At 43.7% G+C, this 12647-nt stretch overlaps 1 pseudogene; it reads left to right on the forward strand.

The window, feature by feature from the left end:
- The first annotated feature begins 764 nt into the window (after nt 1-764).
- LOC142426651 (glyceraldehyde-3-phosphate dehydrogenase-like) lies at nt 765-1748 on the forward strand (annotated as a pseudogene).
- Nucleotides 1749-12647: the final 10899 nt, after the last annotated feature.

Here is a 12647-nt window from a genome sequence, read left to right on the forward strand (position 1 = left end):
ATGCAAATCAAGCACAGGCGAGGACAATCTTTTACCGGTAAAAATCAAGGGGATGCAGGACACAGGTGCTTATCTAAAGAGCATCACCCCTTGTTTGCTCAAGCTTTACAGCTGCAGTGCTGTAGGCTGGGGCAGAAGACTACCCAGAGCTCAGGCTAAAGAATTCCAAGTAATGGCCGGGCCTCATGGCTCCGGACAAACTAAGATCCATCTGACATCAGTAAAGATGCCTAGGAATTGATGGGGTACCAATTACAATGTTCCAACCAACTGGTGAAGCACTGGAAGCATTTATGCATCTATGCCAGGGAATTTGGAAGACAGCCACTTGGCCAACTGACTGGAAGAGACATATATTTGTACCCATTCCAAAGAAAGGTGACCCAACAGAATGCTCATACCATAGAACACTATCACTGATATCACATGCCAGTAAAATTTTGCTGAAGATCATCCAGCAATAGGTTCAGCAGTACATTGACAGGGAACTGTCAGAGGTTCAGGGCAGACTCAAAAGAGGATGGGGAACAAGGGCGATCGTTGCTAATGTCAGATGGAGATGCTCCTAGTGGTAGGATGGGTATAATGGAATAAGACCCAAACCAACGAATTAATAAAATCACCTATCCTGCTCTCTAATTCTGTCTCATTTCCTCCAGGACTTTTATGAAGTTAGAAACAGATCGAGACTCTCTGCTCCTCCTCATGCAACAGGCAGCCACATCGCCCTGTTCCCGTGCAGTCTCAGCCTCATCCCAGAGACGATGGGGAAGGTCAGAGTAAATGGATTTGGCCGCATTGGGCGCCTGGTCACCAGGGCTGCTTTCAACTCTGGCAAAGTGGACATTGTTGCCACCAGTGACCTTTCATTGGTCTGAACCACATAGTCTACATATTCCAGTATGATTCCACCCATGGCAAGTTCACTGGTACCATAAGGCTGAGAAAAGGAAGCTTATTATCAATGGGAAGTCTATCTCCAACTTCCAAGAGAAAGATCCCGCAAAAATCAAGTGGGGGTGCAGCTGGAGCTGAGTAGGTCATAGAGTCCACTGGTGTCTTCACAACCATAGAGAAGTCTGGGGCTCACTTGAAGGGCGGTACCCAAAGGGTGATCATCTCATCCCCTTCTGCTTATAGCCCCATGTTTGTGATGGGTGTGAACCGCGAAATGTATGACAACTCCATCAAGATTGTCCCGCAGTGCCTCCTGACCATCAATTGCTTGGTCGCCCTGGCCAAGGTTGTCCATGACAACTTTGGCATCATTGAAGGGATTCATGACCACATTCCTGCCATCACTGCCACCCAGAAGACTGTGGATGGCCCGCCCCTCTGGAAAACTGGTGCAATGGCCACGGGGCTGCCCGGAACATCATCCCCACATTTAACTGGTGCTGCCAAGGTTGTGGGCAAGGTTATCCTGGAGCTGAATGAGAAACTCACTGGCATGGCCTCTAGTGTCCCCACCCCCTATGTGTCAGTCATGGATCTCACCTGCCATCTGGAGAAAGCTGCCAAGTACGATGACATCATGAAGGTAGTTAAGCAGGTGTCGGATGGTCCCCTGAAGGGCATCCTGGGCTAAAATAAGGACCAAGTTGTCTCCAACAATGAAGTCATCAGGTGACTTCAACAATGACACCTACCCTTCCACCTTTGATGCTGGGGCTGGTATTGCCCTCAACAACCATTTTGTCAAGTTCATTTCCTGGTCAACAGAGTGGTGGGCCTTATGGTTTACATGACCTCCAAGGAATAAGAGCCCCCTTGGAACACCAGTCCCAGCAACAGCACTAGAGGAAGAGAGAGGCCCTCAGATGCTGGGAAGCCTTTACCCAAACTTGATCCCCAACACACCGAGAATATCCTATCATCTCCATTTTTCATCCAGATGTTCTGAAGAAGGGGAGGGGCTTAGAGAGTCTGATCTTGTCATATACCATTAATAAAGTACACTGTAACCAGCTTGAGAGAGACAGAGAGAGAGAGAGAGAGAGAGAGAGAGAGAGAGAGAGAGAGAGAGAGAGAGAGACTTCTAACAGAACAAAATAAAATCATAAGTCAAGAAACCAAATCAAATGAAAGAAAAACTTTAGTCCTAGATTCACTGAAGGTGATGGGGTGCTTCACATACCCAGTGTTAATAGCTATATTCAGACTGACAAAAATGTTGCTGTGAAAGAGGGTAAGCTTGTTTTGGGGACTCTCTGGCCACATTGTAGGGACATCTTGAGGAGAGGACAGAGTTTCTAATTGCATTGAGGATGATGTTGGGTTGCTACGTGGGGAACTTTTTTTCTGCCAAGAGCCATGTGGCCATCTTATAACATCATTTATGGGTCATACTGGTCAAATATTTCATTAACTCACCCCTAATGTGATGGATGGAACCGCTTCTCTTTGGTGAGGTGGGGGATGTTAGCTGGTTTTGATGATTTCTTGGTCCTGGGGCCAGACACGCCCAGCCTTGGGTTAGGAGTATACAGTGGAGGGGAGAACAGAAAGAATAGGGGAAATGGCTTCTCCTTTAGTGGCAGAGATGGGCCCTGATGGCAGAGCGGTAACAGCTACTCCATGGATTACAGCCTTGCAAACCCTTGGGGGCAGTCCTCTTCCGTCGGATAAGGTCTCTATGAGCCAGGGCCAACTTGACGGCACACAGTAACAACGGATCACAGAGCTACAGTTCTTACCCTTGTATTAGAACTTCCGATCTGAGTGTTGGACTTGCAGAAGGCAGTGAGCCCTCGTGGCCTAATGTTACGCTTTGGGCTGCTAACCCCTAGGTCAGCAGTTTGAAACCACCAGTTGCCCCTTGGGAGAATGAGGAGGCTTCCTACTTACAGTCCTGGAAACCCACAGGAGCAGTCCACTCTGCCTATAGAGTCCCTATAGGTCAGAATCCACTCTTTGGTAATGAGTTTGGGGGTTTTGGTTTGTTTGCACCCTAAAAAGTTCTGAGAACACACTAAGAAAACCCAACCCCCAACAAGGTAGAGAGCCTGCCTACCATAAGTGAACCATATTTCACCCACTCTGAATGTACATCTTCATTTAAAAAAATCATTTTTATCGGGGCTCTTACAACATTCCATACATCAATTGTATCAAGCATATTTGTACATATGTTGCTATCATTGTTTCCAAGAATCTTTCTACTTGAGTCCTTGGTATAAGTTCCTCTTTTTTCCCCTTCATCCCCCGCCCTCCCACCCTCGTGAATCCTTGATTAATTATATATTGTTTTTATTATTTCTTATCTTACACTGTCCGCTGTCCCCCTTCACCCACATTTCTGTTACTCGTCTCCTTCGGGGTGGGGGGTGGGCTATATATCCAACCTTGTGATGGGTGCCTCCTTCCTCCCCCTTCTCCCTCCCGACCATTCTCCTACCCTCATGATATCGCTACTCCCACTACTGTCCCTGAAGGGCTTATCTGTCCTGCATCCCATGTGTCTAGAGCTCTAACCTGTGAATGCACATCTTTAAAACCACTTAGACAGAGGAGACCTCACCTCAGTTAGGACCCACTTTTCAAGAATAGAGAGAAAATTATTCAGTTGGTGCCTTACAAAATTGTGCTAAAGTCACACCCATCCAACAGACACCACACCATTGTGATAAGGAAACCTTACTGAAAATTCACGTCAATATGGGGAAGGGTGGAGGTTTTATGTCTCTGGGAAAGCAATTCCATCTCTGTTGGTAGGAAAAGGGGAGGAGCAACCTCCCTTTGAGAAAAAGCACTTAACAATACTTATGTGGAGACTATATCAGGTAGTAGGTTCCTAACTAGACACTTATGATCTAGTTTCTATTCAGCCCTTGGTGACCCAGTCTGTGTGCTGTAGACTACTGGGACTTTAGACTCTGTTCTTTTGAGGCACACAACATCCTGGTAGGCCACACCAGGAGGACTTGATGTGGAAACCCCACTGAGTGAAGTGGGCTTTACCTCAAACTCACCTGTAGCCACTGAAGACTGAAACTCCCTAGTGTGCGAAGCAGATGACTGAGAGCCTAGGGGCATAGAACTAGTGGGTGTTGGGCTTTGGTGGATTCTTTGCCTTGGGGGAGCCCAATGAGCAATGACCTGGAACTACCACGTACTTAGTATATGAATTAATCTGGTAGGCATGGTTCTGCTGTTGTGAGTGAATATTATTGGAAGATTTGCCCTATCATCAGTGCCCACTGTTTGTATAAATACAGTACAGTCAATTAAAAGTTTAATCTTCACAAGTCAATAATTCAGGTACTGCGGTTCATAGCTAGCCTATAACCTCATGATGTCTTTTTCTCAATCGTGTTTTAAATTCTATACCACTGGCTAAACTAATGACACTATCAGTGCATAGTGGTTGTACATTTGGCTGAGAGGCCAGTAGTTGAGACCACTAGCCAGCTCCAGGAGGGAAAGATGAGGCTTTCTACTCCAGTGAAGACTTGCAGGCTCTGAGACTCTCAGGGGAAATTCTACTCTTCTTTATAGGGTTTCTATGAGTCAGCATTGACTTGATGGTAATGGAAGTGATGCCCACAGGGGCTGCTTGGCATTCTTTAACATAAAATGACAAAGATGTTTCTAAGGTAAAACCAGTGACATATAAACTATTGATATATAAATTCACAAAACTCATATGCATAAGAGAGAGTTTTATATAAAGGGTAAGTGCATATCAAGAAAACATCCCAAGCCAGTGCAGTCCAAGCCCACAAGTCCAACATTAGCCCATATGTCCGACACCAGTCCACAAAGTCCTCCTCCATCTCACAAAACAGACGCAATGATGCCAACTGCAGGAGTAAAGCTGAATCAGTGAGTGTGTACGCATCTCAGCTCTGGCAGGGGTCTCCACACGGCTGTTTCAGCACCCAGGGCGGCATCGGCGTAAGTCCATGTGATTTTTCCTTGGGGATGTCTTGCAGGAAGTGAGCCTTGCCAGCTGAAGCAGCGAACTGGCTAAGGCAGCTGTACCCTGGTCCGATCATCAGAAAACAAGAGACCCGAGAATTAGAAAGATGAGGCTCATTGAGCCATTTATCTCTTCACCCTTCAATTAACCCCACGTGTTTATCGGCCAGGCTGGCACAATAAACTTTAACGCAATGGATTTTAGGTTTACATTTAATTCCAGCCCCAATCTAAGAACAATTAGTTCTTATGACATGACCCTGCTTGATACTCACCCTCATGAAGAGATCATTGAAGACATCGGTCAGCAAAGTATGATAAGCCAACTAGAGGGTGCCTGGTTATCAAAAAGAATAGCTTCTGAGGTCTGTCTCCTAGCCAGCAGCCATGTAAGGGAGGCTTCAACTAAGTCCACATAGAGGAAGCACACCAGCCTGTGTGATCCAAGGATTGTAAATAATGCAATCCAAAGCTAAAGGAAGGAATGGTATCAGCGTTTAGCTCATGAACACCCGGGTCACAGGTTATGGAGGAGAGTGGAAACCCGAAATCCATTTGCAAGGTTCACACATGGATTAAGCCTCCGGTGAGCTCCTCCTGATCACAGTTGAGCGACATGACTGGCCCTGTTTTCAGGCAGAGAGCGTAGTAAAGTCAATTATGGCAGACATCGTTAGATTAAAATGTAACATCTTAGCATTTGACCTCCCCTTTGACCCATTTTATAGCTGTTTCAGTTGTTGTTGTTTTTTAAACTGACTTGGAGATACATGTGGATTATAAACCCCAGTGAGTCCCCTCTGACCATGTATCGGGGATGTGAACAGCTTTGCTATCATGCAGAACACATTGGAAAGTGGATTGTTGCAGATTCAGTTAGGTTAAACTCTAGCACCCTATCATTTGATCTCCCTTACGATCTATTTAAATTTGTTCTATGTGATAGGTAGTTTTATTGCGTCAACCTGGCCAAAAGGAACATGTGGGATTAATCAGGTCACAATTTGATTGGAGGGCAAGGAGATAAACGGCTCAGTAAAGTCTGCCCCTCACTCTCTTGCTCTCTGGTGATTGCACCAGTGTGCAACTGCTTTAGCTAGTTCACAGCCTCAACATGTGGATCATGTCGCTAAAGCTTGAGGTTCCTTCAAGTGGATCCTGTCTTCGTTCATTGCTTGAGGTTGATATTTCATGCAGGCCTGCTTCTCTAAGCTCCTGAGTTGCTGACTGTTGGTAACCTGCCCTGCCGTTTGCTGCCTGTGGGAGGACTCTGCTTTCTGCTTCCTTGACCTTGGACCTAGCAGCTCTCATGAGTTGAAGGACTTCCAGTATATTAACTGTTCCACGGAAGTGAGTTGAACTGAACCCTCTGTACTGCTGTGTGGACTAATTAGCTGTTTATTCATTCGTGGTGTATAAATCTATCTATCCTATCTGTATCTATCTATCTATCTATCTATCTATCTATCTATCTATCTATCTATCTATCTATCTATCTATCTATGGTCATAGTGTCCTGGTTTTGTTTCTCTAGAGAACCCTGCCTAACATTCTATTTTTCAATATTTTCTGCTTTCTTTTCCATTAAGGTTATTATCTTTTACTTTGGTATTGTTAATTTTTGTTTTATGCCTTTCTGTATATGAAGTCCAGGATAGGTAAATCTATAGGGACAATAACTGGATTAATGGCTCCTTGGAATAATGGCAGGGAAAGTTGGGGGGAATTGGGGAGCTAATGATGATTAGTATAAGGATGAAGAAGATGCTCTAAAATGGATTGTAGTGATGATTGTACAATAATTCTTGATGTGATTAAACTATTGAATTGTGTGATATGTGAAGTACATGAAAATAAAACTGTTGCGGGGGGGCGGAATCCCTGCCCAGTGAGCGCAGAAATCCATTCTCTGAACTTTGAGAAAGAGAAAGTAGATTTATTGCAAAATCTGAACAGGGAGCCATCCTTTGATCTGACTCCCCACATATTTAGGGTTTCTCAGACTTGTAGGGAAATGGACAGGCAAATTGTACATACTCATAAAGAGAGGTAGGGTAAAATTGGTTCCATTGGTTGAAAGTCTCTGCATATGTATTGGGGGCCCCAAAATAGGGTTTGTTTTGAATTTCTGAGTGTGGCTACAGGCATCTGAAATACAGCTAAAAGGGGAAAGTTATCTACTGCAATGAATTAGCAGAAGAATAGGTAGCAGTAAGTTCCAGATGTGATTTTACCTCTCTGGTCTTTTAGACGCTGGTCCATAGTTATGAATTAGCAGCTGCTCATTGCCTTTGGGGAGAGCCTAGTTAAAATCTTGGTTTCAAGGGTTAACATTGAGGCTAATGAGCATATTTTGACGGAATTCTGAGTCTAACTATAATTTGATGTATCTCAACAGAAGACTGGTTTAGATTGGATGCCATAGCAGTAGAAACTGGGGAATTCTGAAATGAAAAAGAGACTCTGAGTGGCCATCTGAGGAGCCCTGATAGTATAGGGCTATGATGCACAAGGTCAGTAGTTCAAACCCACCAGCCACTTCTTGGGAGAACCAAAACCCAAACTCACTGCCATCTAGTCATTGCTGACTTATAGTGTCCCGCTGGGGGTATCCAAGACCACCTATTTCCATAGAGCTACTGGTGGTTTCAAACTGCTGACCATGCAGATCATAGCCCAACCAACACACAACCACTACAACACCAGGGTTCCTTCCTTTGGAGAAAGACGGGGCTTTCTATTCCCGCAAACAGTTAGTCTCAGAAACTCACAGATGCGGTTCTAACCAGTCCTACAGTGTCACCATGACAGTGAGTTTTTGAGGGAGTGGACAAATGTGTATTTCTTCGGACATCTTGGCAGAGTGGTTGAGTGGATGGGGTCTCAGAAACTGTAAACAAGACTGAGGAAACAGTTTGCCTCATCTGTAGATGTTGCTGAAGAGAAAGAAACAGGTGAATCATGAAAAATAGAGTCATCAAAGCTAGAATTGATCATAAGCAAATACGACAAACTTCTTTCTAGTTAAGAGGAAGACCTTACAGGATGCAGTATAACACCAATGAAACTTAAAACTTTTCTCTAGTTCTTGAATGCTCCCTACCCCCAATATCATGAACCCAATTCTACCTTACAAATATGTCTAGACCAGAGCATATACACATGTCCAGATAAGAGCTGGGAACACAGGGAATCCAGGACAGATAAACCCCTCAGGACCAATATTGAGAGTAGCCATACCAGGAGGGGAAGGGGAAGGTGGGGCAGAAAGGGGAAACTGATCATAATGATCTGCCTATAACCCCCTCCTATGGGGATGAACAACATAAAACTGGCTGAAGGGAGACATGAAAAAAATAATTTATGAATTATCAAGCGTTCATGAGGGAGGGAAGATGGGGGAGGAAAGGGAAAAATGATGAGCTGATACCAAGGGCTCAAGTAGAAAGAAAATGTTTTGAAAATGATGATGGCAACAAATGTATAAATGTGCTTGACACAATGGATGGGTGGATGGTGATAAGAGTTGTACGAGCCTCCAGTAAAATGATTTTTTTAAAGAGGAAGACCTTATATAGGAGGAAGTTATTAGAAACTCTGCGTCACCACAGAAGGGTTCCCTAGGTGGAGCAAACCATTTGTACTCACTATTAACATAAGAGTTGGCACTACTGATCCATTCAATTGCACCCTGTGAGGAAGAAGAGCCTCACAATTTGCTTCTATTAAGATGGCAGCCAAGAAAACCCCATATAGTAGTTTTGCTCTTTGACCCATGGGGTCACCATGAACCCGAATCAATTTCATGCTAGCTGATTTTAGTCAGTTACCAAAGCAATTTGGTCAAAGGCATAGTAGATCAAACTCAGCCTCCAACTACAAGCTAGGCAATCACCGCTGAGCTTCTTCTCGTCCCTCTTTCCAAATGACTCCTCAGCTCGATCCTCCTCAGCCCTACACTGTGGCCCATGCCTGCCATGCAGAATCCATGGAGTTCTCATTCAACTGTTGATTTATGCCCTTCACTTGTTGATATTTATGCCCTTCAAGAGGGAGTAGAGAATAGTTGTCGCACAAGTACACAGGCTGCCAGTCAGCATCCAGAGCACCAACTTCTCTCTGCTGCCTTGAAGGGCATAAATCAACAACTGAGCTGTCAACTACCCTATAGGCATCCACTGAAAGACTGCGTAGACAGGTACTGTTCCAGGGTAAAAGACTGGAAGTTGGGAGCTAGCCAGTGTATGGGCTATTTATTTATTTAGGGGATGGGGAGAATCTATTTTTATGAATCTACTAAGAGATTGTTAATATCCATGGTAGAAACAAAACGGAGAAGACAGTTTTATAAGGAAATATCCATAAGAAAAAGGGAAGAAAACTTTGGAAGTTGGTACCAGCAGATATAACTCTAAAAGATAAGCTATCAACGTGTAATGAAGACTTATAATAATAGAATCAAATCCTCATGTGACCAATCTACCCCTTCTTCATTGCCTTTGATGCCACAATGGCTGAGAGCCCATTTCCACTTAATCTCCATGACTCAGGAAGCTTGAACAATCTTCTCAAAATCACTTCTGTTGATAACATCTTTTCCAGCTATGTTCTATTAATTTTGTTTCCAACTGTCAATTCATTTAATCCTATCATGCGTGTGATGATATATTTTCTATCAGGTTCAGTGGTGAGCTTATCCATATTTTGACTTTTGCTTGTTCGTTTACTCTGTGGGCCGCCCTCAGCTCTGCTGTTTGATTTGTCTGTCATTCAGAACCCTTTCCCCGAGTAGCAGTGCGTTTCTAGGTCCTCAGGAAACTCCATGTCACTTGTCCCATTGTCTCTGCAACTACCATGAACACAAGCTGTTGGAACGTGTTTTCCACCCAAAGCTTGTCTCCATCAGTTCCTGAAACGCATGTTGGGTTTTCCTCCAAGATTAACCAACAATTTAACTTGTCCCTGCATCTTCAGTTCCAATAAAAAGGCTCTTTAAAGAGGTATTTGGCTTACGCCAATACTCTACACATAGATTCTGTCTTCAAATCAACAGCTTGTTTCTTCCAAACAAACCCCAGTTCCCCTTTTAGCAAGTGTATTAAAGGATTGTCTGATGTCAGATTTATAAGCATTATGTGATCTATTATACCCAGTATTCATTTTTATTATCCTGAATTGAGATTTTATAACACCAGATTAGAGAAACATTCAATGTCCATAGTACATTCAGGTAAACACAAGTTAAGTGCAGCGAGTTGGCTCTGACTCACAGCAACCTTATGTACCACAGAGAACAGCGCCTGATTCTGCGCCATGCTCAGCACGTCTATGGTTGAGCCCATTGCTTCAGACACTGCGCCAACTCACTTCGTTGAGAGACTTCAGCTTTTTCTTTTTTCTGACTCTCCACTTTCTCAAGCATCGTGTCCTTTTCCAGGAACGAGTTGGTCTCTGCTGTTACCCTGTTCAAAGTACAGACAGAGTGTATTTGAAAGTAGATGACAACTCCCAGTGGCCCCAGAGAAAGGCAGTTCACCCTCAAGCTTTCGCAGAGTGAGGGTGCATGCCTGGGAATGTCCTTGCTAAGGTATAGAAAGAGCTGACCTTTATCTAAAAACTGGGATTCTGGAGGCCTCATGGTGGTGGAACATATTCTGATTGCCACACGGCCAGGTGATCAACCCCCCAAAACCAATCTTGTAAGCCTTTTTAGTCTGTAATTATGGCTATATCCTAATGCTGGTCCTTTCCCCACTTCTGTAGTCCTGCCTGTGAGTGATGAATTGACCTGTCACTAATTTTGTAGTGATTTCTTTATTTATAATTAGCTCACGACTGTGAATTCATTAGACTATTTTGATATCATGCTGATGGCTTCCCTTAAGTAGATGGTTGTCTTTGTCTTCTTTTTGTCCCAAAGTGAGATAAAAGGGTTTTTATAAAATATGTTTGAATTTGAGGATCTTCTCCCCCACTAGAACAAAGCCGAGTGGAATGGCAAACTGACCAATTCCGTTGTTCTAAATACCTATTTACATGCTCCCACCTCACAAGGGCGTCATGTACTCCTTATTTACATTATTTGCCAGGTATCCAAACCCCCTTTTGGCACACAAGTAACTGACATTTGCACAATCCTACCTAGGCATTTGGTGTGAGTTACAAAGGCTGTGGCTAGCAGGGCCATATCAAGTAATTCACTTCACTGCAGCTAAAGAAGTCATCCTACAAAAGACATGACCAGTACTCCTCAAAACTGTCTGTGCTAGTCCAGGTTGACTAGAGAAACAAACTCAGAGACACTCATATATAAGAACGAGCTTTATATCAAAGAGTAATTATATATTAAGAAAACATCCCAACCAAGTCCAGACCAAGTCCACAAGTTCGATATTAGCCCATATTGTCCAATATCAGTCTATAAATTCCTCTTTCGACTCACACAACACATGTAATGATGTCGAATGCAGGAAGATTACGGGCCAGAGGGTGGAAAGTCTTGTGGATCCAGTGGCGGTGGAAGCATCTCAGGGCTGGTGTAGGTCTCCACGTGGCTCCTCCAGCTTCAGGGCTCTGGCTCCATCAGCATAGCTTCATGTGGCTTGTCAGCAGGAATGCAAGGCAGAGAGTGTGTCTGACCTTCAGTGAGCTATTTATCTCCTCTCACCTCCAAATGAGGTCATCAAGCTGTGACTTGATTGACAGACTAGACTCCACCCCTTTTCAAGTTGACGGGAAATTATATAACTGCCACAACTAATTAGCTGTTATATCCCTTCTCACTGTGTAAACCTAGCCTCATATGTATTTAATCATAAGTGTCCTGCTTTTATTTCTCTAGAGAACCCTGCCTAACACAACAATTTCAACATCTTCTCCTTTTTCATGATGTTGTCTATTATTCCAGTTGTGAGGATTTCTGTGCTCTTTATACTGAGTTGCTATACCAAAGGCAACTCTTTTATCTTCATCAGGAAGTGATTCAAGTCCTCCTGACTTTCAGCAATCAAGGTGGTGTCATCTGCATATGTTGTTGTTAGGTGTCATTAAGTTAGTTCCCACTCATCATGACCCTATGAAAAACAGAACTAAACACTGTCTAGTCGTGCACTTTCCTTACAATTGTTGTTATGCTTCGGCCTATTGTTGCCACCATTGTATCAGTCCAGCTCATTTCAGGTCTTCCTCCTTTTTCATGACCCTGTATTTTTCCAAGAATGATGGTCCCTTCCTTGTGACCCTTCTGAAAGGGGATGTCCAATTATCTACAGATGGACTTTGGGTCTCCATTCTGGCCCCCCTCATTCACATCAATATGATTGGTTTGGGTCTTTTGATGCCTGATACCTGATCCTATCAACACCTCATGATCACACAGGCTGGTGTGCTTCTTCCATGTAGGTATTGTTGCTTCCCAGCTAGATGGCTGCTTATTTATCTTCAAGTCTTTAAGACTCCCGGATGCTGTATCTTTTAATAGCCAAGCACCACCAGTTTTCTTTGCCACATTTGCTTATGCACCCATTTTGTCTTCAGTGATAGTGCTTGGAAGGTGAGCATCACAGAATGCCAGGTTATTAGAACAAAGTGTTTTTGCGTTGAGGGGGTACTTGAGTAGAGGCCAATGTCTGTCTGCTACCTTAATTATTAACATATAAATATATGTACATAGACCTATGTCCTTAGCGTTGTATATAAATATAGTTACATCTGTACGTGCCTGTAGG

Source organism: Tenrec ecaudatus, chromosome 14, assembly GCF_050624435.1.
Source record: "Tenrec ecaudatus isolate mTenEca1 chromosome 14, mTenEca1.hap1, whole genome shotgun sequence".
In the NCBI taxonomy this organism is placed as follows: Eukaryota; Metazoa; Chordata; class Mammalia; order Afrosoricida; family Tenrecidae; genus Tenrec; species Tenrec ecaudatus.